We start from the raw sequence: 26459 nt of genomic DNA on the forward strand, positions 1-26459 counted from the left end.
TGTCCTGCTAGATGCCTACGCTCATGTCCTGCCTCTAAGATATCTACACTCCAGTCCTGCCTCTAAGACCAACGATACCCAAGGCACTCACTCTGGAGGTAATAATTCATAATTACAGCTAGCAAATATTTACTCATCAGCTTGCTCCTTGGAAGCCATTTCATGTCTGGGAGCTTGATAGTGTGTCTTATAATTAGTGGATTGCCTTTTTAAGATAAGAGGTCATCTTAATGCCAAACTGTGCTGTTTTCCAAATGAACGGACAAACGGTAGCACTCTAGGGTAGAGGGTCAGCGAAAAAGAGGAAGACCCTTAAGGAGATGGATTGACACAGTGGCTGCAACAAGGGGCTCAAGCATAACGACGATGGTGAGGATGGTGCAGGACTGGGCAGTGTTTCCTTCTGTTGCACATGGGGTCGCTATGAATTGGTACCAACTTGAGGGCACCAAACAACAGCACTCTAAGAAGAATCCAGCAAATTGGCACATGCAAATAACTAGCATTGAATATCCCCGTTGCCACTTCAATTTCCTTTGCTTTGGAAGACTAAGTATCTCTAAAAGTTCTTATTAAGGAGGTTCAAAGTCACGTGGGTAGGAGACACAAAACATAGAGGAAGCAAGCTGGTATTAACTGCAACAAAGTTCCCAAAGCACACAGGGCCTCCTTTGTAGCAGTTTCTGCTTGGAATACATCTGAGTAAGGTCTACAGGGGATTTTCCTGGTGCAATTTCAGCTTTAATTACTTGAGCAAGATCCCAAAGTTGCATAATCTGTAACACTGGTGCTTTTGCCAAGGCAAAGATGTAAACGGCACTCAGCGGATTGAACTCGATGGCAGTGGGTTTGGTTTGGCTTTTATTATTATCGTACACATCTGTTGTTGTGATTGTTAGTTGCCATTGAGTCAGTTCCGACTCACGGCAACCCCATGTGTGCAGAGTAGAACCGCTCCATAGGGCTTTCAAGGCTGTGACCTCTCGGAAGCAGATCATCAGGCCTTTCTTCCGAGGCGCCTCTGGGTGGGTTTCAGCCACCCACCTTTCAGCTAATAGTCGAGCACTTAACTTTTGGGACTCCTGCTAACGTTTGACACGAAGGAAGGAATCTATATTACAGGGAATCAGGGAAGATGGAAACAGAAGCCGAAAATGCAAAAGGAGAGCAAACAGAACGCTCAGGGAATCGGGACGAGCCGAGCAAGCAAGGGGTTTGGCAATGGAAGGCTGTAAGTGCGTCCTTACACCCTGACACTGCCGTTTGTGCTGTAAATCTCACAGTCCTCTGGGGCAGATCTCTCTACGGCACGAACATTTTCTTTATAGGGGTGAGAAACATTCAGCCACACAGTGACTACACATGAAAAAGAAGAACGCTATTTTAGCTACTGAATGTTAGGGCCAAGCATGACCCAGTTCACAACCCGATGAGGGAGTAAGACGAGGATCGCCCACAACAACTGGGACACTGCCCGGCCAGCCGAGATTCCCATCCTCGGGGACACTGGAGCAAGGTCGCCAACCCCTCTGCGGGAAGCGTGCCCCACAGACGTGAGCATCAGCCGGGCTTGCTGTCAAGCGCCACTTGAATTAGAAGTCCTGAATTTGCATCCTGGCTCAACCAGAAACTGGCAATCACTATGGCAAGTGACGGTTATCGTTTTACCAGGAACCAGCTGCTGTGAAGTCCACCCCGACTCATGGCGACCCCGTGTGTGCAGAGTAGCGTTTTCAAGACTGACTTTTCCCAGGGTGCCTTTCAGCTAGCAGTCAAGCACTTAACCGTCTGCACCACTCAGGGACTCCTAAGTAGAACGTACAGACTTTTTTAAAAAAAACTTGCGTTGGTAGATCAGATGGCCAGCAGCTGAACCACATGGATAAACCTACTAGATTTTTCAGATTCCTTGCCAGACTCACTGCCACACTCACTATTCATTCTACTGCTGAGATCCCAGGAGTGAGCAGACTGGAGGAGCCCTGGTGATGCCATGGTTAAGCACTAGGCTGCTAATGAAAGGTCGGTGGTTCAAACCCACCCATTGGCTCCATAGGAGAAAGACCTGGAAGTCCGCTCCACAGGAGAAAGACCTGGAAGTCCGCTCCACAGGAGAAAGACCTGGAAGTCCGCTCCGCAGGAGAAAGACCTGGAAGTCCGCTCCGCAGGAGAAAGACCTGGAAGTCCGCTCCGCAGGAGAAAGACCTGGAAATCTGCTCCCATAAAGACTTCATTTCTGTCAAGTCGATTCTGACTCACAGCAGCCCTATAGGACACAGTAGAACTGCCCTATAGGGCTTCTAAGGCTGTAAATCTTCACGGAAGCAGACTGCCACATCTTTCTCCCATGGAGCTGCTGGTAAATTCCAACTGCTTACCTTTCAGTTAGTAGCAGAGGACCTAACCACTGCACCACCAGGGCTCCTCCAGAGGATCAGATACAAACCCAAAGCCTGTTGCAGTCGAGTCAATTCCGACTCATATCGACCCTACAGGACAGAGTTGAACTGCCCATAGGGTTGAGGATCAGATCAGGGGAACCAAAGTCAGACCCAGATCCCAGAGGACACAAGCCGGGTGGAAATAGAGTGAACAGAAGGAGGCTCTTGGGGGCACCCATAGAAGCAGCAGTCAAGAAATCAAAAGACGCATTGCATTGGGCAGATCTGCTGCAAAAGACCTCTTCAAAGTGTTGAAAAGCAACATGCCAACTTGAAGACTAAGGTGCGCCTGACCCAAGCCACGGTATTGTCAATTGCATCATATGCATGCGAAAGCTGGACAATGAGTAAGGAAGACTGAAGAAGAATCGATGCCTTTGAACTGCGGTGTTGGCAAAGAATATTGAATGTACCATGGACTGCCAAAGGAACAAACAAATCTGTCTTGGGAGAAATACAGCCAGAATGCTCCTTAGAAGCAAGGATGGCGAGACTACGTCTTACAAACTTTGGACATGTTGTCAGGAGGGATCAGTTCCTGGAGAAGGACGTCATGCATGGTAAAGTACAGGGTCAGCAAAAAAGAGGAAGACCCTCAATGAGATGGACTGACATAGTGGCTGCAACAACAGGCTCAAGCATAACAACAATTGTGAGCATGGCACAGGACCGGGCAGTGTTTCGTTCTGGGGTACACAGAGTCACTATGAGTTGGAACCGACTCAAGGGCACCTAACAACAACAAGAATTATGCAGGAATTGGTAACATTTCACAGAGAGGAAAAAAAGGAATCAGTGTTGTCTCTGGGTGGCACAAATGATTAAGGGCTTGGCTGCTAACTGAAAGGTTAGAGGTTCAAATCCACCCAGAGGTGCCTCGGAAGAAACGCCTGGTGATCCACTTCCAGTAAACCAGCCACTGAAAGCCCTGTGGAGTACAGTTCTACTGTGACACTCATGGGAGTTCCATGAGTCCGAGTCAACATGACCGCGACTGGTTTTTGGTTTTTACATTTGCTTGGATGGTTGTCCGTGACAGAACAGATTCGGCCGAAGTTTCCGAGACCAGAGCTAGGACAGTGTCCAGACTAAGAACCACGCTATTGGAACAAGAGCTGCCAAACCAAGAAATGATCAGCCAGCAAACCACAACCTTCTGTGCCATCTGTCGGGGAGACCGCAGGAGGGATTACTTCACCGAGAAGCAGGGAAATTTGAACGGAACGACTACTGTAATCCTTTCCAGCCAGAAGATTCCATCACTGCTTAAGCACATTCAACATAGAAGATATAGTGAGGCAGAAATGAAAATTGCAAGTATAGCAAATGCAGAAAGGAACCAGGAAAGTAAGCATCTCCTGTGGTCTTGGCAACGCATCTCTGCGATGCTCCTAGGTCTACCTATTAGACTGCGGATGCGCTCTCCCCATGAAATAAACTCGATAGCAAGATGATAATTAACAAATAATTTGGCAACCTGATTTAATTATGGGTCATTTAAATGTTTTGCAACAGCCATAAAGGCAATTTGCATCTTACTAATTAGGCCCATTTATAACCCCATCTCAACCTTCCCTTGCTAAGCATCGCAGAAAATCATTATAATCAATGGAAATCACTAAGCAACAACACATTTCAGAAGCAAGTACACGATAGTGTGTGTTGGGAGAACACGCAACCAAAGCCGGTAGCTGTCTTCACAACTCAGTTGATTTCCAGGGTAAAAACCACCAGTAGGGTCAATGGAATAGGTGCTTATCTTCATGGCAGTTCTAAGGAGGCCCCCACCCCTCAAAAAAACAAAAACAAAAACCTGTTGTCATCGAGTATGACTGATAGCGACCTTGTAGGACAGAGTAGAACTGCCCCATAGGGTTTCCAAGGAGCGGCTTGTGGATTCCAACTGCCGACCTTTTGATTAGCAGCAGAGTTTTTCACCACTGCGCCACCAGGGCTCCAAGGAGTCCCTGCCTGTTGCAAAAAGTTAAGCAGAGCTCGGACTGTTAACCCAATGGCTGAAAGTTTGAGTCCACACAGAGTCATCTTGTAAGAAAGGCCTGGCGATCTACTTCTGAAAAATCAGCCATCGAAAACCCTATGGGACACAGTTCTACTCTGACACACATGGGGGCGCCATGAGTCGGGGTTGACTGGGTGCCAACTATGTTTTTTTATTTTTTTAATGGCGTCACAGCTTCTGCCCCTGACATTGGGATTTGAGTTGACCATCCAGGAGATAGCATCTTAATCCTTTGCTCGTACTTCCAGCACCAAAACCAAACACCAGTGGTTCCTGAGTCAACTGGAGAATTTTGTTCCCCAGGGGCCATGAGCAACGTCTTCAGGGTTTTGGGCATCACAGTCTGGGTAAGGAGGTGCTACTGGCCTCTAGTACGGAGAGGGCGGGGATGCTGCTCGACACCCTGCAGCGCACCCAACAGCACCCCTAGACAAAGAACTATCTGGGCAAAAGGAGAAAGTGAGGATAGTGCTGAGGCTCAGAAACCCTGCTCTAAATGTTCTGGTGGCTGAAAAATACCTCATCCCAGACAACGACATTATTGTTTTTTCCAGCTATATTTCAAACGCCTCTAGAATAATTTGCAGTGCCCCTCACTTTTTGTTAGTTGGGAAGTACTTAGCAACCTAACACCATCAGACAGTTGACCTGGTCAGCCCTGCTACCGCCACCCACTTGTGAAGATTAGAAAGGAAGTTAATTAAAATGGTATGAACTGAGTCTAAACGAGTGCTTTAGAATGCATTCATAATGTGCACAAACTTACCGGATAATAGTCTTTGCTATGTGAAGTTTTCATTTGCTTGATTATTACAAAAATAATAATAATGATAATAATTATAATGTCAATGCTGCTGGCACTTTGCAGTCGCTGGGTGGTGCAAATGGTTAACATGCTTGGCTGCTAACTGAAAGGTTGGAGGTTCCAGTCCACCCAGAGGCACCTCAGAATAAAGGCCTGGTGATCTACTTCTGAAAAAATCAGTCATTGAAAATCCTGTGGAGCACAGTTCTACTCTGACACACATGGGGTCGCCACGAGGCAGAGCAGACTCCAGGGCACCTGGTGGGTTAGCTTGTACTTTACATCCAGATTAGAAATGATGTCTATTGGGCAAGTCAAAAATAGAAAATTCCAAACAATATTCAAAACATGCTTGGTAAAGTAGAGGGTCAGCGAAAAAGAGGAAGACCCTCAACAAGATAGATTAACACAGTGGCTGCAACAATGGGCTCAAGCATAACAACAATTGTGAGGATGGTGCAGGACCGGGCGGTGTTTTGTTCTGTTGTACATAGGATCACTATAAGTCAGAACCAACCTGACGGCACCTAACAACAACAACAGGAAAATCACAGCAGATGACAAAATGGTGGACAATCACACAATGCTGGGAATCATGGCCTAGCCAAGTTGACAGATATTTTTGTGGGACACAATTCAATCCATGACACCACCACACCAAAAATGTTCTGTTCCGGCTATACAACTGAAAAGCAGAGTGAGAGAAGGCTTTCTGCTATTTGGAAAGACTATTTATAAAAATTCCAATATCCATAACATTTACATAATTGGATCATCATGATATTCAAAATGGCGGCTTTAACACACTACAGGTGCCTCTGAATCATCCAAAAGAGATTAAGTCACATTGGGCTATGCTTTACCGCATCAGAGTACATCCTGACTCTTCTGGAAAGATAACATATTCAATAACTCTATTATGTCAGAACACTCTTGAAGATCAAATATGGACAGGGTCTTTCATTATACCTCTGATATGTCCCTGACAAAATTAACTTCTTATCCCTGTGGCTGAGCCCTCTCCTAGCCTCCTGTTGAGTTCTATTGCTCATGGAAAGTAAGAAATCTTCTATTTCACAATTTTGATAGGGGGAATAGGATGTTCTTACCCTGCATTTATCTCTTCTACGAAAACCCCCGAGATCTTCCATTCTGCCACTAACCAACCAACCACCCACCCAGCTGCCACAGAGTCAACTCCGACTCATAGCCACCCCACATGGGTCAGAGTAGAACTGTGCTCCCTAGGGTTTTCAATGGCTGATTTTCCAGAAGTAGATCAACTACCCCCTTAAAAACAAAATAAAATGACACTTTATCAAAACCAAAATAAAATGAGCAGCTAGCACTGACTTAGCACATGGTAGAGTTTCAGAAAGTATGGGTCACATTGAGGCATGAGTAAATAACACCATTCAAAGGATGTACAATTCGTTTCCACTTATGTGTATGCAGAACAAGGCCCTAGAGAATTCTAGAAAATATTTCATGGAGATAATAGGGAAGCCTTTTAAGCAGTAAAATAAAAAAAAAAAGTGGATGCTGTCAACCAACAAATTAGTTAACAAGACTTAAAACCAACATGTTGGGATTGTGTTTGTGTGAAATTGGGGGGTGGAGGAGGGTCAAAATCGAATTGATACGAAGAAATGTAGCAATTTAAAGAGTGATTATATATAGTGCCTTTCCTTAGGTCAGGAGCCCTGGTGGCACAGTGGTTAAGCACTCAGCTGCTCACTGCAAGGTCATCATTTGGAACCCACTTGCTGCTCTGAGGGAGAAAGATGTGGCAATCTGCTTCCGTAAAGATTATAGTCTTGGAAAGCCTACGGGGTAGTTCTACTCTGTCCTATAGGGTCGCTATGAGTCGGAATTGACTGGACAGCAACAGGTTTTTTGGTTGGGTTCCTGAGGTCAGAGATGGATGTGACTTTTTCATACAACAAAGAAACATTAAGAAAGCTGGGTGTCAGTTAGAAACCAGCTTACAGCTCATCATTTCCAATACCAACCACATGCGTAAGATACTTAATTAGCAAGCATTGAATGTAACGCTAATTACAATTACATCATGCAAATTCATTAAAGTACAGGGCTCGTTAGCAAGAAAATAGTTTGTTTAGTACAATTTCTCATCATTTGCATCAAGAGGAAAGAATGATGGCTTATGTGTAAGTAAAACAAGGGAGGATTCCCGTTATCTCTGAGGGTGTATCTGCAGCGTCCTTCAGCGAGTTGTCTGTTTAAACAAGTAACTCCCAGGGCAAGAAGATGAAATGTCACGCGTAAGCATTTCAGGGACTCTGTAATAATTAGAGTCCCTGGGTGGAGTAACGGTTAATGTGCTTGGCTGCTAACTGAAAGACTGGAGGTTTCCCGTCCGCCCAGAGGTGGCCAGGAAGAAAGGTATGCAGACCTACTTCTGAAAGATCACAGCCACTGAACACCCAGTGGAGCACAGTTCTACTCTGACACGTGTACTAAGTTTGCTATCTAGTGCTGCTATGACAGAGATGTCATAAGTGGGTGGCTTTAATGAACAGAAATTTATTTTCTCACAGTTTAGGAGGCCAGAAGTCCGAATTCAGGACACTGGCTCTAGGGGAAGGCTCTCTCTCTCTCTGTCGGCTCTGGAAGAAGATCCTTAGCTTATGAGGATTCCTTGGAGATCTTTCCCCTGTTTGTGCTTGCTTTCTACTGGGTCTAATCTGCTCTTTTTATATCTCAGAAGTGGTTCGGTTACAGACGGGTGATATGTGGGCCCGGGCTGAGCCAGAGTTCAGGGGCTTGGGGAAGGAAGGAAGCTTAACCACAGTTTGGTGAACAAGCTCTTCGTTTCCCACTGATCCCTAAGACAAAAGGTCAGTTACTCATTTACGAGGCAAGGATTGGAGATTTGGGGGGCAGGTGTGTCTGGCCTTGTCCTAAGTAAACAAGGGGATATCTGTGAGTCCTTTCTGAGTCACATGGGAAGGCTGTTATTTTCAGTAAGGTTTTTTCCTGAACAGAAAGGGTGGTGGGATTCCTTTATCCATTGTTATTTTCCAGTATTGCAGGAAAATTCAACATTGACAATTCCTTAGTTACTTGTTGGGTTCCTGACCAGCTTCTCACTGGGAAGGGGCTGGCAAAAACACAACCAAGTATGCACCGGAGTTTATTTGTATGTCACGAATCTCCTTCCGTTAAAGCTCAAATTCGAAAAAGCAATGTTAAAATACTTTGAACACTACATTTCCCTCTGTATGAGAATACGTCTGTACTAGATGGAGAACTTTAATTAATATTGGGGTTTTGTTATGTCAGCGTGTCCCTTGGTGGCACAAATGGTTAAGCGCTGGACTACTAACACACCCAGAGATGCCTTGGAAGAAAGGCCTGGCAATCGACATCCAAAAAAATCAGCCATCAAAAACCCTATGGAGCGTAACTCTACTCTGACACACACGGGGTCACCATGAGTCAGAGTTGACTTGATGGCAACCGATTGGGTTAGGTTGCTATGTCATCAATGGTTGACAAGATCTTTCTTTATGAATTCATTTAGAAAAATGACAAATTTTCAATTAATATTTATGAATTCAACCAACATGGAAAACTGGAATTCATTCGCTCCTTCCCCTGACTGACAGTGTCATTAACAGAGAATTTCTTGACTGAATTGTTGAAAATAACCGCCATTCTCCAATCTGCCATTTTCCAGTACTATCCTAACCCTTACAACTTGCACGTATCATGCAAAAGCTTAAAGACAATGCCGACCAAAATTCATGTCTGCAATGCAAAGGTGACTTCAGGACCACGAGCTAGTTGTCATTTTCTGAATAAAAATGCAACTCATGAGCAATGCAGAAAAATTCATCAGCCACTTAAAAGTGTGTTTGCATTGCATGAGGAAACGGGTAATTTTTCATTAAAATTTTAAGCTATTAAAATGGATTGAAAAGCTTGCAAGCAGCCATCTAAGATACATCTACTGGTCCCATTCCGTCCAGAGCAAAGGAGAATGAAGAAAACCAAAGACACATGGGAAATGTTAGTCCAAAGGACTAATGAAGCACAAGTACCACAACCTCCACCAACCTGAGACCAGAAGAACTAGATAGTGCCCGGCTACTACCACCAACTGCTCTGACAGCGATCACAATCGAGGGTCCCAGACAGAGCAGGAGAAAAATGTAGAATAAAATTCAAATTAAAAAAAAAAAGACCAGACTTACTGGTCTGACAGAGACTGGAAGAACCCCAAGACCATGGCCCCCGGACAACTTGCTAACTCAGCCACTGGTGAAGTCCACGTTTCATCCAAAGATTAGACAGGCCTATAAAACAAGCAATGACACAATGAGGAACGCACGTCTTCGACTAGTCATGTAAATAGGACCCAAAGGGCAACACTTGCCCAAAAGCAACGATGAGAAGGCACGAAGGGACAGGAGAACGGGATGAATGGACATGGGGAACTCAGGGTGGAAAAGGGGAGAGGGTTGACACATCACGGGGACTGCAACCAATGTCACAAAACAATTTGTGTATAAACTGTGGAATGAGAAAGTAATTTGCTCTGGAAGCTTTCACCAAAAGCACAATAAAAATAAATAAATAAAATGGTTTACAGGAAGAATCTCAAATTCACTTGTCAACTTTAAACTGGTTTTTTTTTTTTAAATATAACTAATGAGTCTCATGGAGCCCTGGTGACGCAGTGGTTAAGAGCTCAGCTGCTAACCGAAAGGCTGGCAGTTTGAATCTACCAGCTGCTCCTTGGAAACCTTATGGGGCAGTTCTACTCTGTCCTATAGGGTCGCTATGAGTCAGAATGGACTCGAGAGCAACGAGTTTGGTTTTAGTGAGTCTAAATGCTATATCTAATAATAAATAAATTTAAAATAAAATTCCTCAGCATAACTTTGGTTTCTTCTTCCTTAGACTTAGGATTTAATTTTTTTCACACAGGGACACATATGCCTTTTATTTGAAGCCCTTGGATCTTATAGTTCTATATTTGCTTGTAATGAAAAAGAAGGTCTTTAATTATTGATAAATGGGACAAGATTTTTTGGATCAAAGTGTTAGTATGCACCATTTGAAAGAGCCATTTTTGTAGGTCAAGCTTGGTTCACTACCATTGACTTAGCTATCTAGTGCTGCTGTAGAAGAAATACCCCAAGTGGCAGCTTCAACAAACAGAAATTTATCTTCTTACAGTTTAGGAGGCTAGAAGTTCGAATTCAGGGCACTGGCTCTAGGGGAAGGTTCTCTCTCTGTGGGCTCTGGGGAAGGTCCTTGTCTCTTTTCAGCTTCTGTTCCTTGGCTCCTTGGCGATCTTCATGTGGCGTGGCATCTCTCTTCCCATTTGTGCTTCCTTGCTGCTTAGTCTGCTCTTTTTTATATCTCCAAAGAGATTGATTTAAGACACACCCTACACTTTACTGCCTTATTAACACAACAAAGAAAACCCATTCCCAAATGGGATTACACCCACAGGTATGGGGTTGGGATTTACAACACATATTTTTAGGGGACACAGTTCAGTCCATAACAATCAGCAATGCCATATGGCTCATCCTGATATGAGAGACGAACATTAGGAAACATGGAGTTAGAAGCCAGACCAACCTGGTTGTTATGGATTGAATTGTGTCCCCCAAAAATGTGTGCCAACTTGGCTGAGTCACTATTCCTTGTATTGTGTGGTTGTCCACCATTTTGTGATCTGATGTGATTATTCTATGTGTTGTAAATCCTCACCTCTATGATGTTAATGAGGCAGGACTAGAGGCAGTTATGTTAATGAGGCAGGACATAATCTACATTAATTAAGTTGTATATTGAGTCAATCTCTTTTGAGAGGTGAAAGAGAGAATCAAGCAGAGAGGAGAGGGATCTCATACCACCAAGCAAGAAGAACGAGGAACTGAGCACATCCTTTGGAAACCTGGGGTCCCTGTGCTGAGAACCTTCTAGACCAGGGAAAGACTGATAACAAGGACCTCCCCCACAGTTGACAGAGACAGAAAGCCTTCCCCTGGTTCTGGTGCCCTAAATTTGGACTTCTTGCCTCCTAGACTGTGAGTGAATAAATTTGTTTGTTAAAGCCACCCACCTGTGGTATTTCTATTACAGCAGCACTACAGAACGAAGACACTGGTTATACTCTCAGCCCTAACATCTTAGGTGTGTGATTCCGGGGGAATTCCCTAACTATTCCAAATGTCAATTTTTTCATGTGTAAGAGACAGATAAGGACAGACTGATGGCAAATAGAGGCTTGAGAGGCAGGGTGAGGGATGAACCGTAATCATTGATCTCTAAATTCCACTAACATTCCACTATACTTGTTGTTGTTGTCAGGTGTCATCAAGTCAGTTCCAACTTGTAGCGACCCCACGTACAACAGAACGAAACGTTGCCCAGTCCTGCTCCATCCCTACAGTCGTTGCTAAGCTTGAGCCCACTGTTGCAGCCACTGTGTCAACCCATCTCATTGAGGGTCTTCCTCTCTTTTGCTGACCCTCTACTTTACCAAGCATGATGTCCTTCTTCAGGGACTGATCCCTTCTGACAACATGTCCAAAGGCAGTGAGAAGAAGTCTCACCATCCTTGCTTCTCCACTATAGAGATTTTTAAACATCAATTAGTCCAGCTGGACAAAGAAAACAGAGAAAGGGCAGCAGCAGACAGGAAGATTCCACAAGGTTTTGGAGATTGGGAAATGGATGTTGGAATAGTGAGTGAAATATATAATAAATAAGTAAACAAATGAATGCTATGAAAAAAGTAAGGTATTTGGGTGGCGCAACTGGGTTGCTCTCAGCTACTACTTGAAATGTTGGCAATTCAAACCCATGCAACGGTGCCATGGAAGAAAGGCCTGGAGCTCAGCTCTACTCTGGAACACATGGGGTCGCCATGAGTTGGAATCAACTTGACGGCAATGAGTTATGCAGAAAAGTACATTTAGAGAACAAAGCAGAACTTTTGAAAATTCAGCACGGGATGAATGAAATAATTCAGTAGGATGCTGGGGAAGATCGAGCGGAGGGAACCTCACAGGAAAAGCAGAAAAAGGCAAGGTGATTGATCGTATTGATGCCAGGAGGGAAGGAATGATGGGGAAATTAGGATATTATACTCAGGCATCTGCTTTGAGCTAGCAGATATTCCAGAGGAAGAGAAAACCGAGGGTGATACATTGACAAAGAAATGATCAAAAAACCAAACCAAACCCGTTGGTGCCAAGTCGATTCCAACTCATAGCGACCCTATAGGACAGAGTAGAAATGCCCCATAGGGTTTTTCCAAGGAGTGCCTGGTGGATTCGAACGGCAGACCTTTTGGTTAGCTGCTGAGCTCTTAACCACTTCGCCACCAGGATACAAGGTGTGTTTTTAGAAGAAAAGAACAAGAGTCTCCGTATTGAACAGACCCCTGGCTGTCGAAAAGAATAAAAATAGATCCACAGGAAAGCACATTGTTGTGGAATCTCAGAAGGTTGAGGGCCAAGAGAAAATTTTAATGCTTGGGAGTATGGAGGGTAGACTGGTTCCAAAAAACCAAACCAAACCCATTGCCTTCGAGTCGATTCCAACTCATAGAGACCCCACAGGACAGAGCAGAACTGCCCCATAGAGATTACAAGGAGCAGCTGGTGGATTCGAACTGCTGACCTTTTGGTTAGCAGCCGTAGCATGCCATATCTCTTAACCACTGCTCCAGCAGGGCTCTGACAGACTGGTTACATACATAAGAAAAGACTCAGAATGGCCTTGGATGGGGTATAAATGCACATAAATAACACTCAGAATGACCTTCGTCTTTCAAATGCACCGCTGGATGGTAAAGGAAACCAGACAATGCCCGGGAAATCCACAGGAATACTGTTTCCAACCTGGAGTTGCCAAGCCATCCAGGCTAGAGCGTCACTGCCCCATGAAAGTATAACTTAATCATATTATATTTCTGCTGATGGAGGCAAGATTAGAGTTAAATTTACAAAATGCCTCAAAAATGACAATTTGTACTAACGGGAAAATGCAGCTGCACTTAAAGTTGGCCTCAAGAGACTCTAATTTGGACAACCTGGGTTTGACGAGCTCTGATTTTTAAATAATGATGGTCTGCCAAACAGCTGACCCTTGTCACATAATCAGGAAAACAAAACAAAACCCAGTTTCCTTTTTAGAGAAGTAACCATAAGTCCTTATTCTTTGAGCACAAGCACTGGTAAATACTTAACGGATACTTACTGCAGAGAATTCAATTAGCTCAGATTTCTAGTCTCTACAGTTTTCGTCCCATGGGAGAAGGCTCTGATTATAATAAGGCAGTGTTCGAAGATGCAGCGGCAAACACTCCGTTCATCGTATTTGAATGTAAAGAAGCTAGTATCTGGCATGCCCTTGGAACCCTCATCAATAGTTAACAAGCTCGCTTTCTTTATCTCTGCCGTTTTTGTACATTTGGGAAGGAAGGAGGGAAGGAGGGAGGGAAGGAGGGAAGGAAGAAAAGAGGGAAGGAAGGAAGGAAGGAGGGAAGGAAGGAAAGAAGGAAGGAAGGAAGGAGGGAGGGAAGGAAGGAAGGAAGGAAGGAAGGAAGGAAGGAGGGAAGGAGGGAAGGAAGGAAGGAGGGAAGGAAGAAGGGAAGGAGGGAAAGAAGGAAGGAGGGAGGGAAGGAAGGAGGGAAGGAGGGAAGGAAGGAAAGAGGGAAGGAGGGAAGGAAGGAGGGAAGAAAGCAAGGAGGGAAGAAAGGAAGGAGGGAAGAAAGGAAGGAGGGAAGAAAGGAAGGAGAGAAGGAAGCAAGGAAGGAGGGAAGGAAGGAGGGAAGGAGGGAAGGAAGGAAGGAGGAAAAGAAGGAAGGAGAGAAGGAAGGAAACTTTGAAAAGAAGTTGGCTGGGAATACACCTAAAAAAAGAATTAATAAAGTTGTGATTTGAGGTATTTTCAAAGGATTAAGAAGAAAACTAGGGGCTGGAGACTAAGTCAGTTCTTTACATGCTTAATAAAGACAACCTGGAATCATACTTGAAATAAACTAACCAACCACCAGCTGCTGGCTTCCAGTCCACTCTGCTCACAGTGACCCCATGTGTGTTAGAGCAGAACTGTGCTCCGTAGGGTTTTCAGTGGCTGAGTTTTCAGAAGTAGATCGCCAGGCCTTTCTTCCGAGGCACCTCTGGGTGGACTGAAACTGCCAGCCTCTCAGTTACTAGCTGAGCATGTTAACTATTTGCACCACCCAGGAACCCCAGTCTCGTACTAGAGAGTCTCATACAGCAGAACCACCCGTTGACATCAAGTCAATTCCAACTCACAGGGACTCAATATGTGCCAAAGTATATCGGTACAGTATCACACCCAAAACATGTTTAAATTCACAAAGTTCTCAAATTCTTTAAATGTGCGATTTCTGAATGGGCGCCCAGTATTAACACACTTATCTTTTGTATGTATATGGTAACATCTCAAAAACCTAGAGATGTCATTAGGGAACTTCTACTTCTAGCAAAGAGATATACCTTCTAAAGATAAATTTACTCTGGAGTCAAAGTTTTGTATTCAGAATCGCTAGTCTGATGCTTATTAAAAAATAAAAAAGTAAAGAAAAGAAGCACCTAAGCAAGGAAATGGCATTTGAATCATTACTGCAAATGCGCATGGGCTAGGCACGCGCTTGATCAATTCCTTAGTTTTAGTGGCTGCAACCCCCACCCAGAATGTTAAGTTCGGGAAATAAATAAACTTGTCAGATGATGAAAAGCGAGTGGCTGCCCATTCATCTGGTGTAAAATATTCTACAGTTAAATATACATAGTGGAAACACACTGAGAACTTCTAACAGCTCCCAGAGACTAAAGTACGGTCAGAAAAACGTACAACTCAAAAGGTTAGTGCAAAGGACTAATGGACCACAACTACCACGGCCTCCACCAGACTGAGTCCAGCACAACTAGATGGTGCCCGGCTACCACCACTGACTGCTCTGACAGGGATCACAACAGAGGGTCCTGGACAGAGCTGGAGAAAAATGTAAAACAAAATTGTAACTCACAAAAAAGAGACCAGACTTACTGGCCTGACAGAGACTGGAGAAACCCCGAGAGTATGTCCCCCGGACACCCTTTTAGCTCAGTAATGAAGTCAACTCCCGAGGTTCACCCTTCAGCCAAAGATTAGACAGACCCATAAAACAAAACGAGACTAAATGGGCACACCAGCCCAGGGCCGAGGACGAGAAGGCAGGAGGGGACAGTAAAGCTGGTAATAGGGAACCCAAAGTAGAGAAGGGAGAGTGTTGATGTGTCATGGGATTGGTAACCAATATCACACAACAATACGTGTATTAATTGTTTAATGAGAAACTAATTTGCTCTGTAAATCTTCATTTAAAGCACAATTAAAACAAAAGAAAATGCAGAATTCAAAGAATGAAAGTTTTAAAGTACAAAAACAAGGAATTATGATACTATAATATTAAATGGTAAATGTCTTTTATATAATTGAATTCAGAGTTGATTTTAATAAAAACAGAGATACAAAGTAGTAGAGATTAACAGAAATATTATACCAACCACTCATGATGGGCTGATTATTATTTGAAAATTAGAAGGCTGGGCCCTTAAATGATAAAATCAATCTAATCAGAGACATTTTATTGCCATCTTCCAATATTTTATACTGAAATATGCTGAAGAATTTTAAGTTGAGGTTTAGATGACTTCCTGATGGACTTCAGATAATACCATATTTTATGTTCGAAAACTGCAAAGAAAGCTATCTTTCCCTAGAATTCACGCCTAAAATGGAGAGTTTAATAACCAGAAGCAGCAGATGCCGTGGAGTTGACACCGACTCATGGCGACCCTGTGTGTGTCAGAACTGTGCTCCATAGGATTTTCACTGGCTGATTATTTGGAAATAGATCACCAGGCATTTCTTCCAAGGCACCTCTGGGTGGACTTGAACCTCCAACTTTTCGGTTAGCAGCTGAGGTTATTAACACTTTGCACCACCCAGGGACTCCAATTTTCCAGTGGAGAAGGATCCTTATCCTCTTCATGGTTGTATCTTCAGTGGCAAGAACTATGGCTGGTAGTCAGTACCCAATGCATATTTGAGGAAACATTGAATGACTTCAGGATTAGTCTTTTAACTTGACTCACTGTCCTACTCTGGGGGACATGATCCATTGTTATCCTCAAATTAGGTTGTCAGCAAAGGACACAGCAACATTTTTCTTACCCAAATTATTAATTAACCGAATGGAAGCTGTCTTGAAGCAATGCTTGCTGTTGGTCGTTGCTGTTGAGTTGGTTCTGGCTCACGGTGACCTTACGCACAACTCAACAAAACGCTGCCCAGTCCTGCCCCATCTTCACGATCACTGGTCTGCTCCAGTCCATTGTTGCGGCCACCGTGTATTCTGAGTGCCTTCCAACCTAGGGGGCTCATCTTCCAGCACTATATCGGACAATGTTCTGTTGTGAGCCATAGGGTTTTCACTGGCTGATCTTTGGAAGTAGATCACCAGGCCTTTCTTCTGAGGTGCCTCTGGGTGGACTCGAAGCTCTAACCTTTTGGTTAGCAACCGAGTGAGTTCACTGTTTTCACCATCCAGGGACTCCAGAGGGTTTATGAGGATCTTTATGAGGAAAAAAGTCATCCTCACACGCAGTAGCAATTAAGGGACTGCAGTGGCGAAGTGGTTAATAGCTCAGCTGCTAACAAAAAGGTCGGCAGTTTGAACCCACCAGCCGCGCCATGGGAGAAAGACGTGGTAGTCAGCTTCTGTTAAGATTTACAGCCTTGGAAATCCTATGGGGGGGGGGGGATCGCCACTCTGTCAGAGCCCAGGTGGTGCAGTGGTTAAGAGCCTCGGTTGTTTCTTTTCTTTCTTTCTTGTTTTCTTTGGTACGCTTCTTAAATTAATGTCAGCAAGACAACTACAGCATGTGCAGTGGAATATTGCAGAAAATCTGTGCATCTTTAGTTTAAAACTCTGCTTCTGTCTATAAAGACAGAAAAAGTCTTCGCTGCTGCCGAAATCAGCTGTTTCTGCTCCCTTCAGGAACCCTGGGCAGGTTTACTGGACAAGAGTGGGCACGGGTTATTAGCCTTCACCATATCTGAGGACATAAGCTCCACAGAAAGTGAGGGAGCTTGAGGAACCCTGTCATTGTTACTGTACTTAGCTGCCGTGTCGAGGGAGCCCTCGACTCATGGGGACCCCATGCACAACAGAACGAAACTCTGCCCAGTCCTGCACCACCCCCATGGATTGGTTATGGATCCCACCATTGTGATCCACAGGGCTTTCACTGACTGATTTTCAGAAGTAGATCACCAGGCCTTTCTTCCTACCCCATCTTAGATGATACAACCTTGCTTGCCAAAAACGAACATGGCATGAAGCACTTACTGATGAAGATCAAAGACCGCAGCCTTCAGTATGGATTACACCTCAACCTAAAGAAAACAAAAATCCTCACAACTGGACCAATAAACAACATCACGATAAACAGAGAAAAGACTGAAGTTGTCAAGGATTTCGTCTTACTTGGATCCACGATCAACGCCCACGGAAGCAGCAGTCAAGAAATCAAAAGACGCACTGCGTTGGGCAAATCTGTTGCAAGCGATCTCTCTAAAGTGTTAAAAAGCAAAGACGTCGCTCTAAGGACTAAAGTGCACCTGACCCAAGCCATGGTATTTTCAGTCGACTCATATGCATGTGAAATCTGGATAATGAATAAAGAAGACCGAAGAAGAATTGATGCCTTTGAATTATGGTGCTGGCAAAGAATATTGAACATATCATGAACTGCCAGAAGGATGAAATGAAATCCTTGACAACTTCAATCTTTTCTCCATTTACCATGATGTTGTTTATGAGTCCAATTGTGAGGATTTTTGTTTTCTTTATATTGAGGTGTAATCCATAGTGAAGGCTGTGGTCTTTGATCTTCACCAGTAAGTGCTTCAAGTCCTCTTTGATTTCAGCAAGCAAGGTTGTGTCATCTGCATTAAAGCAGGTTGTTAATGAGTCTTCCTCCAATCCTGTTGCCCTGTTCTTCACATAAATCCAGCTTCTAGGATTATCTGCTCAGCATACAGATGGAATAAGTATGGTGAAGGGATACAACCCCTACGCACACCTTTCCTGACTTTAAACCATGCAGTATCCCCTTGTTCTGTTTGAACAACTGCCTCTTGATCTATGTACAGGTTCCTCACGAGCACAATTAAGTGTTCTGGAATTCCCATTCTTCACAATGTTATCCATAATTTGTTATGATCCACACAGTCGAATGCCTTTGCATAGTCAATAAAACACAGGTAAACATCTTTCTGTTATTCTCTGCTTTCAGCCAGGATCCATCTGACATCAGCTATGATATCCCTTGTTCTACATCCTCTTCTGAATCCAGCTTGAATTTCTGGTAGTTCCCTGTTGAAATACTGCTCCAGCTGTTTTTGAATGATCAGCAAAATTTTACTTGTGCGTGATATTAATGATATTGTTTGATAATTTCCAAATTCGGTTGGATCACCTTTCTTTGGAATAGGCATAAATACAGATCTCTTCCAGTCAATTGTCCAGGTAGGTGTCTTCCAAATTTCTTGGCGTAAATGAGTGAGCACTTCCAGTGCCGTATCCATTTATTGAAACATCTCAATTGGTATTCTGTCAATTCCTGGAGAGTTGGTTGTTGCCAATGCCTTCAGCGCAGCTTGAACTTCTTCCTTCAGTACCATTGGTTCCTGATCATGTTACCTCCTGAGATGGCTGAACGTCAACCAATTCTTTTTGGCATAGTGACTCTGTGTATTCCTTCCATCTCCTTTTGATGCTTCCCGAGTCATTTAATATTTTCCCCATAGAATCCTTCACTATTGCAACTTGAGGCCTGAATTTTTAATTCAGTTCTTTCAGCTTCAGAAATGCCAAGTGTGTTCTTCCCTTTTGGTTTTCTATCTCTAAGTCTTTGTAGATATCATTATAATACTTTACTTCGTCTTCTCGAGCCGCCCTTTGAAATCTTCTGTTCAGCTCTTTTACTTCATTATTTTTTCCCTTTGTTTTAGCTACTTGATGTTCAAGAGCAAGTTCCAGAGTCTCGTCTGACATCCATTTTGGTCTTTTCTTTCTTTCCTGTATTTTTAATGACCCCTTGTTTTCTTCACAGATGATGTCCTTGATATCATTCCACAACTCGTCTGGTCTTTGGTTACGAACCTGGATGCAAAAATTCTCAACAAAATTCTAGCCAACAGAATTCAACACTATTTAAAAAAAATAATACGTCATGACCAAGTGGGATTCATACCAGTTATGCAAGGATGGTTCAACATTAGAAAATAAATCAACATAATCCACCACATAAATAAAACAAAAGAACCACATGATCTTATCGATTGATGCAGAAAAGCCATCTGACAAAGTTCAACACTCATTCTGATAAAAACTGTCAGCAAAAATAGGAATAGAAGGGAAATTCCTTGACATATAAGGGCATTTATACAAAGCCAACAGCCAACATCCTTCTAAATGGAGAGAGACTGAAAGCAATCCCCTTGAGAATGGGAACCAGACAAGGATACCCTTTATCATCACTCTTATCCAACATCGAGCTGGAAGTCCTAGTTAGAGCAAAAAGGCAAGAAAAAGAAATAAAGGGCATCTGAACTGGTAAGAAAGAGGTAAAACTGTATGTATTCACAGGTCATATAATCTTATACACAGAAAACCTCAAAGAATCCACAAGAAAGCTATTGGAACTAATAGATAATTTCAGCAAAGTAGCAGGGCACATGATTAACATACAAAAAATCAGTTGGATTCCTCTACACCAACAAAGAGAACTTTGAAAAACAAATCAGCAAATCAATTTCATTTACAATAGCCCCAAGAAGATAAAATACTTAGGAATAAATCTAACCAGGGACATAAAAGACCTATACCAAGAAAACTACAAAACACTACTGCAAGAAACCAAAAGCGACCTACATAAGTGGAAAAACATACCATACTCATGGATAGGAAGACTCAACACTGTGATAATGTCAACACTACCTATGACGATCCATAGATACAATGCAACCCCAATCCAAATTCCAACAGCATTCTTTAACGAGTTGGAAAAACAAATGACCAACTTTATATGGAAAGGGAAGAGGCCTCAGAGAAGTAAAGCATTACTGAAGCAGAACAAAGTTGGAAACCTCACACTATCTGATCTTAGAACATATTATACAGCCACGGTAGTCAAAACAGCTTGGTACTGGTATAACAACAGACACAGAGACCAATGGAACAGAATTGAGAATCCAGACGTGAATCTATCCATCTATGAGCAGCTGAAGAGCCAGAGTTCATTAACTGGGGAAAATACATTCTCTTTAACAAATGGTGTGGGATAACTGGATATCCATTTGTAAAAAAAATGAAACAAGACCCATACCTCACACCGTATGCAAAAATTAACTCAAAACAGATCGAAGACCTAAATATAAAACCTAGAACGACAAGACCATGGAAGAAAAAATAAGGACAACGATAGGGACCGTAATGCACGGTATAAATGCAACACAAACCATAACTAACAATGCACAAACACCAGAAGATAAACTAGGTAACTGGGAGCTCCTAAAAATTAAACACTTGTGTTCATCAAAAAAAACTTTACCAAAAGAGTAAACAGAAAACCTACAGAGCTGGGAAAAAATTTTTGACTATGACATATCTGACAAGGGGCTAATCTCTAAAATCTACAAAATATTTCAACACCTCAACAACAAAAAGACAAACAATCCAATTAAAAAATGGGCAAAGGATAGGAAGACACTTCACCAGAGAAGACATTCAAGCAGCTAATAGACACATGAGGAAATGCTCACGATCATTAGCCATTAGAGAAATGCAAATCAAAGCTATAATTTCATACCATCTCACCCAGACAATACTGGTAGTAATTAAAAAAAAAAAACCAAAAAAACAGAAAATAACAAATGTTTAAGAAGTTGTGGGGAGAGTAGAACTCTTATGCACTGCTGGTTGGAATGTAAAATGGTGCAACCACTATGGATAACAATATGGTACCTTCTTAAAAAAGCTAGAAATAGAAGTCTCCTAGGACCCAGCAATCCCACTCCTAGGAATATATCCTACAGAAATAAGAGCCATCACACAAACAGACATATGCACACCCATGTTCATTGCAGCATTATTGACAATAGCAAAAAAGATGGAAACAACCTAGATGCTCAACAACAGATGAATGGATAAACAAATTATGGTACATACACACAATGGAATACTACACAACGATAGAGAACAATGGATTTTTGAAACATCGCACAGCATAGATGAATCTGGAAGGCATTATGCTAAGTGAAATAAATCAATCACAAAAGGTCAAATATTGTATACACCACAACTCAAGAAAAGGTTTACACACAAGGAAAAAAAAAATTCTTTGATGGTTACGAGTGGGGAGGGATGGAGAGGAGAAATCACTAACTAGATAGTGGACAAATGTCAACTTTGCTGAAGGGAAAGACAACACACAGTATAGGGGAAGTCAGCACAACCTGATGGAGGCAAATTCATAGAAGTTTCCTAGACACATCTAAACAACCTTGAGGTATCAAGTTGCTGGGGCTGAGAACTGGGGACCATAGTCTCAGGGACAATTAGGTCAGCTGGCATAACATAGTTCATAAAGAAAATGTTCTACATCCCACTTTGGTGAATAGTGTCTGGGGTCTGGGAACAGCCATCCCTTCCAGAGTAAAGGAGAATGAAGGAAATCAAAGACACAAGGAAAATAGCAGCCCAAAGGACTGATGGACCACATGAACCACGGCCTCCACCAGCCTGAGCCCAGAAGAACTAGATGGTACCCAGCTACCACCAGTGACTGCTGTAACAGGGATCACAGTAGAGTCCCGGTCAAAGTGGGAGAAAAATGTAGGACAAAATTCAAACTCACAAAAAAAGACCAGACTTACTGGTCTGATGATGACTGGAGGAACCCCTAAGACTACGGCCCCCAAACACCCTGCTAACTCAGGAAGGAAGCCACTCCCAAAGTCCACCTTTTGGCCAATGATTAGACAGGCCATTAAAACAAACAATAACGTAAGCGAGGAACGTGCTTCTTAGTTCCATCAAATATAGTTGACCAAATGGGCAACTCCTGCCCAAAAGCAAGAGAAGGCAGGAAGGGACAGGAAAACTGGATGAATGGACACGGGGAACCCGGGGTGGAAAGGGAAAGGGAGAAAGTGCTGACACATCGTGGGGACTGCAACCACTGTCACAAAACAATGTGTGTATAAATTTGTGAATGAATAACTTGAGCTGTAAACTTTCACCTAAAGCACAATAAAATTAAGAAAAAAAAAAAGAATATCTGCCTGGAGCACTGGGCTCTTTTAAGAACTACAGATACGGGATCAAACTGACAACAGTAATTCAAAAGATTAGATAGGAACCTTAGGGAGCAGTGAGTTTATGTTAACAGGGGTAGAACAACTCAGAAAAGGAGGGTGAGAATGGTTGCACATCTTGAAGAATGTCATCAATGTCAATGAATTACACATGTACAAACTGTTGAACTGCTGTATATTTTCAACAACAAAATAAATTTTTTAAAAATCCACGTCCATTCTGAGAAAACATAACATCTCCTAAAAAGGAAAGCTCCATTTTTATTTTCATAAGAAAAGTATGATTTAATGTCACTGAACTTTTTTAGTTCCCCCCGGGAAGAAATTAGAAAAACGAGAGATAAGATAACAGTATTTTCGTGATGATCTTCAAAGCCTTTATTGGCTGACGGGGAGGGAGAGAGTATAAGATGCTGTATTCAAGAATCCTAAATTCAGAAATCTGTGGTCCATTGGAATTCCCTGCCAGGACGGCTTTATGGTATAAGATATCAATGGATATTGTTATTAGGTATTTAGGAGCAGTTATTTTAGTCCCCACTGAAAGACTCCAGCTTTCCATCAGAACACTAAGGAAGGATAACGAATGCTGTATTAGTTTATCATGAATTAATCATGAGTCTTTTCAGCCGCATACTTTTAATTAGCCACGGAGTCTGTCAATTTTTTTTTTCTTTCTGGAGCTCTTCTCGCTGGATCTAAAGAATACCAATCTCCCCTCTGGACGAAAACAACATAAAAAGTACTCCAAGCATTCCCTTGCACAGTATACAGTTGTTTTCCAGAGGAATAAAAATAAAACTTGACTTAGCAGGTGCTTAAGGCTTTGAAAGGTAGGTCAGAAATCAAAGCTGGCTCTCGCATGATCAACGCCTTCAGAAAATAAATCATTCCTTCAAACTCCCGGAAAGTTTGCTGCTGAAACAGAGGGAAGGAGTGCACCATCCTTTCAGAGAACAAATTACAGAAATCACACTAAGAAATGAATCTGTTAAGCCACTGGCCATTAAGAACGAATATTAGCCGGCCCCTAAGCCTCTGGGGTGTTCTTTTCAGCAGGACAATCCCATGCTGTGGGATTTCAGTGTAATAGAAAAGACAGATCCTAAAGGGTCACTGTCTTTTTGTTCTCTGTAATTTTCATTCTAACTTGGATGCCTGAAAATAAAGGACCACTGAGTAGTCTACGAAGAAAGGGAAGATTAAGTTTGAGAGTCCTGTTCCACAGAGTAGGGTTTCTCATCCCGTACTGATATCTGGGGCTGGGTGGTTCTTTGTCACGGGATGCTGTCCTGTGCATTGGGGGAGGTATCAGCATCCCTGGCCTCCACCCACTGGATGCCAGTAGCACACACTTTAGTCGTGATAACACGATTGTCTCCAGACACGGCCAAGTGTCCCCTAGGAGGCATGATTGCCATCCGTTGGAGAAGAACGCCATTGGGTAACCCATTTGCCAGAAACTGCATCTGGAAGATCATTAAATCTCCCTGCAACCCCCTCTTGGTTGCTGCGTGCAACCAGATCTTCACATTTTACCCAAGACAAAGGTCACCTCTTACTCTTCACAACCACCCAAGACCATGAGCACTTCCCAGAGGAGGAAACCATGGCCCAGAGGAGGTAACCAGCTCCCGGAGAACACAAGGCCAGTTGGGGAGCCCAGCACTCTGCGCCCATCGCATGCGTCCATCTCGGGGAGCGTCTCGCTTCCAATTTCAGGCCAATATCTCCTCTGAAGGGCTCTCCTGCCCATTTCTCAGGCCCTGCTTCTCCAGGAGGCAATGACGAGGCCCTGGGGATTCTAACCTGGACTTGGCAATGACATGGTGGCATAAGGATGCAGACTCTGTCCCAGAGAAGGGGGGTGATGGGGATTCTCACCGGAAGGGCTTCTTCTATCCATGCTGCCCTCATCCCTCCTCCAATCACTCCAGCACACACACACACTCTCTCACACACACACTCTCACACACTCTCACGCACACGTTTTCTCATATACAGACATACTCTCCAATGCATTAACACACACACTCTCTTTCACACACACACACTCTCACATGCCCACACACACACACAGTCACTCATACACATACACTCTCACACACACACACACACACTCTCTCTTGCTCTTACACACACACGCACTCTCACACTATCTTTGTCTCCCTCACACATACACACAAAATACACACACATTCTTTTACACACACACAATGTCTCACATACACACACTCTGTCTCTCATACACACACACTCTCTCTTGCACACACACAATGTCTCACATACACACATACACTCTCTCTCTCTCTCACACACACAGATACACACACACATACATTATCTCTGTCTGTCTCACATACACAAACTCCATGTCTCTTTCATACATACACATACATACAGTCACACACACACACTCTCATACACTTTCTCACACACTCTCACATGGACACAGTCTCTCACACTTTCTCTACACAGATACACACACAAGTACACATACTCTGTCATACAGAGAAAACTATCACGCACACACTCACACACAGTCTCTCTCACACCTTCTCTCGCACACTCTCATACACACGCCCACAGGCACACGCACCCCTCCCACCAGAAGGAGGCGCTCTTGGTACAGGAACCGAGCCTGACGCAGTGGCAAACAACAGGTGTACCGTGTGCCTTGACTGCGTGCCATAGGCACGTGACTTTGCTGAATAAACCAGAGTCACCAGTTCAGCGTACACTTCAAATCCATTATAAAACCCCCATCCGATCTTCTCAAGATCTCCCACATTCCATGCCACATGCGCGTGGCCCAACACAGCTTTTCTCTGGGAAAGCGTGGCTGCCTCATTAGCGCCTCCAGTGGCAAACGGGGCTTTCGATGGAGAGGTCTTCCCAAACTAAAGGGAGAACTAGCTGAGCCCCCTCATTCACATCATACCTTCCATTCCAGAATGTTCCAAACACTGTTTGAAAGGTCACCACATACTGATATCTAACTTAGGCAATATGGCCTGGGTCAGACAGACATTCTGGGAATGGTGCTGAAGGCACAAGCATGTCTAATACTCACAGCAATAACAATCCGTGAGCTGTGCCCTCCAGACAATCTTGAGTGACAGAGGTCACCACGTGAGGATCCAGCAGCGGCGTGAGTGGCGCTCAGCAGAGCGGAGCTGGGGGCATCGGAGTTGACCTGTGAATCCATTCAAAACAAGAGGAATCATATACCGACTGGATAATTGTATGCTGAAATATTTAAATAACACAGGCTCTTTCTCACCTAAGGGTTCTTCCTGCACTGTTCTTGCATCCACTCGCTGCCTAACTCCTAGTCATCCGCAGGTCTCAGCTCACTAGTCACCACCCAAGAGAAGTCTTCTGTGACTACCCAACAACAGAAAGCAGGTTTCCCATTGTTGGCTATCACGCTGGTGTTGTGACTGGCTGTCGAGTTGGCCCCAACTCATGGTGACCCCAAACACAATGGAACGAAATGCTGCCCGGTCCTGCACCATCCCCATGATAGGTTGCAGGTCGGACCTTTGTGAGCCATGGGATTTTTCTTTTTTTAAATCTTTACTATTATTATTATTATTGTGGTGGTAAAAATATGCACAGCTAAACATACACCAAGTCAACAGTTTCTACATGTATAATTCGGTGTCATTGATGACATTCTTCAAGTTGTGTGACCATTCTCGATATCCTTTTCCAAATTACTCCACCACCATTAACATAA

At 43.4% G+C, this 26459-nt stretch overlaps 1 protein-coding gene across 1 annotated transcript in view; it reads right to left on the reverse strand.

Annotated features, from left to right (window-relative positions):
* STS (steroid sulfatase) overlaps positions 1 to 26459 on the reverse strand; it is a 154160-nt gene that overhangs the window by 105733 nt on the left and 21968 nt on the right. Inside the window, exon 2 of the mRNA XM_023739424.1 lies at positions 25791 to 25913. The gene's annotated coding sequence lies outside the window, so the exon portion shown is untranslated. The remainder of the gene's footprint in view (positions 1 to 25790; positions 25914 to 26459) is intronic.

The sequence above is a fragment of the Trichechus manatus genome, unplaced genomic scaffold, assembly GCF_000243295.1.
Source record: "Trichechus manatus latirostris isolate Lorelei unplaced genomic scaffold, TriManLat1.0 scaffold00134, whole genome shotgun sequence".
Lineage (NCBI taxonomy): Eukaryota > Metazoa > Chordata > Mammalia > Sirenia > Trichechidae > Trichechus > Trichechus manatus.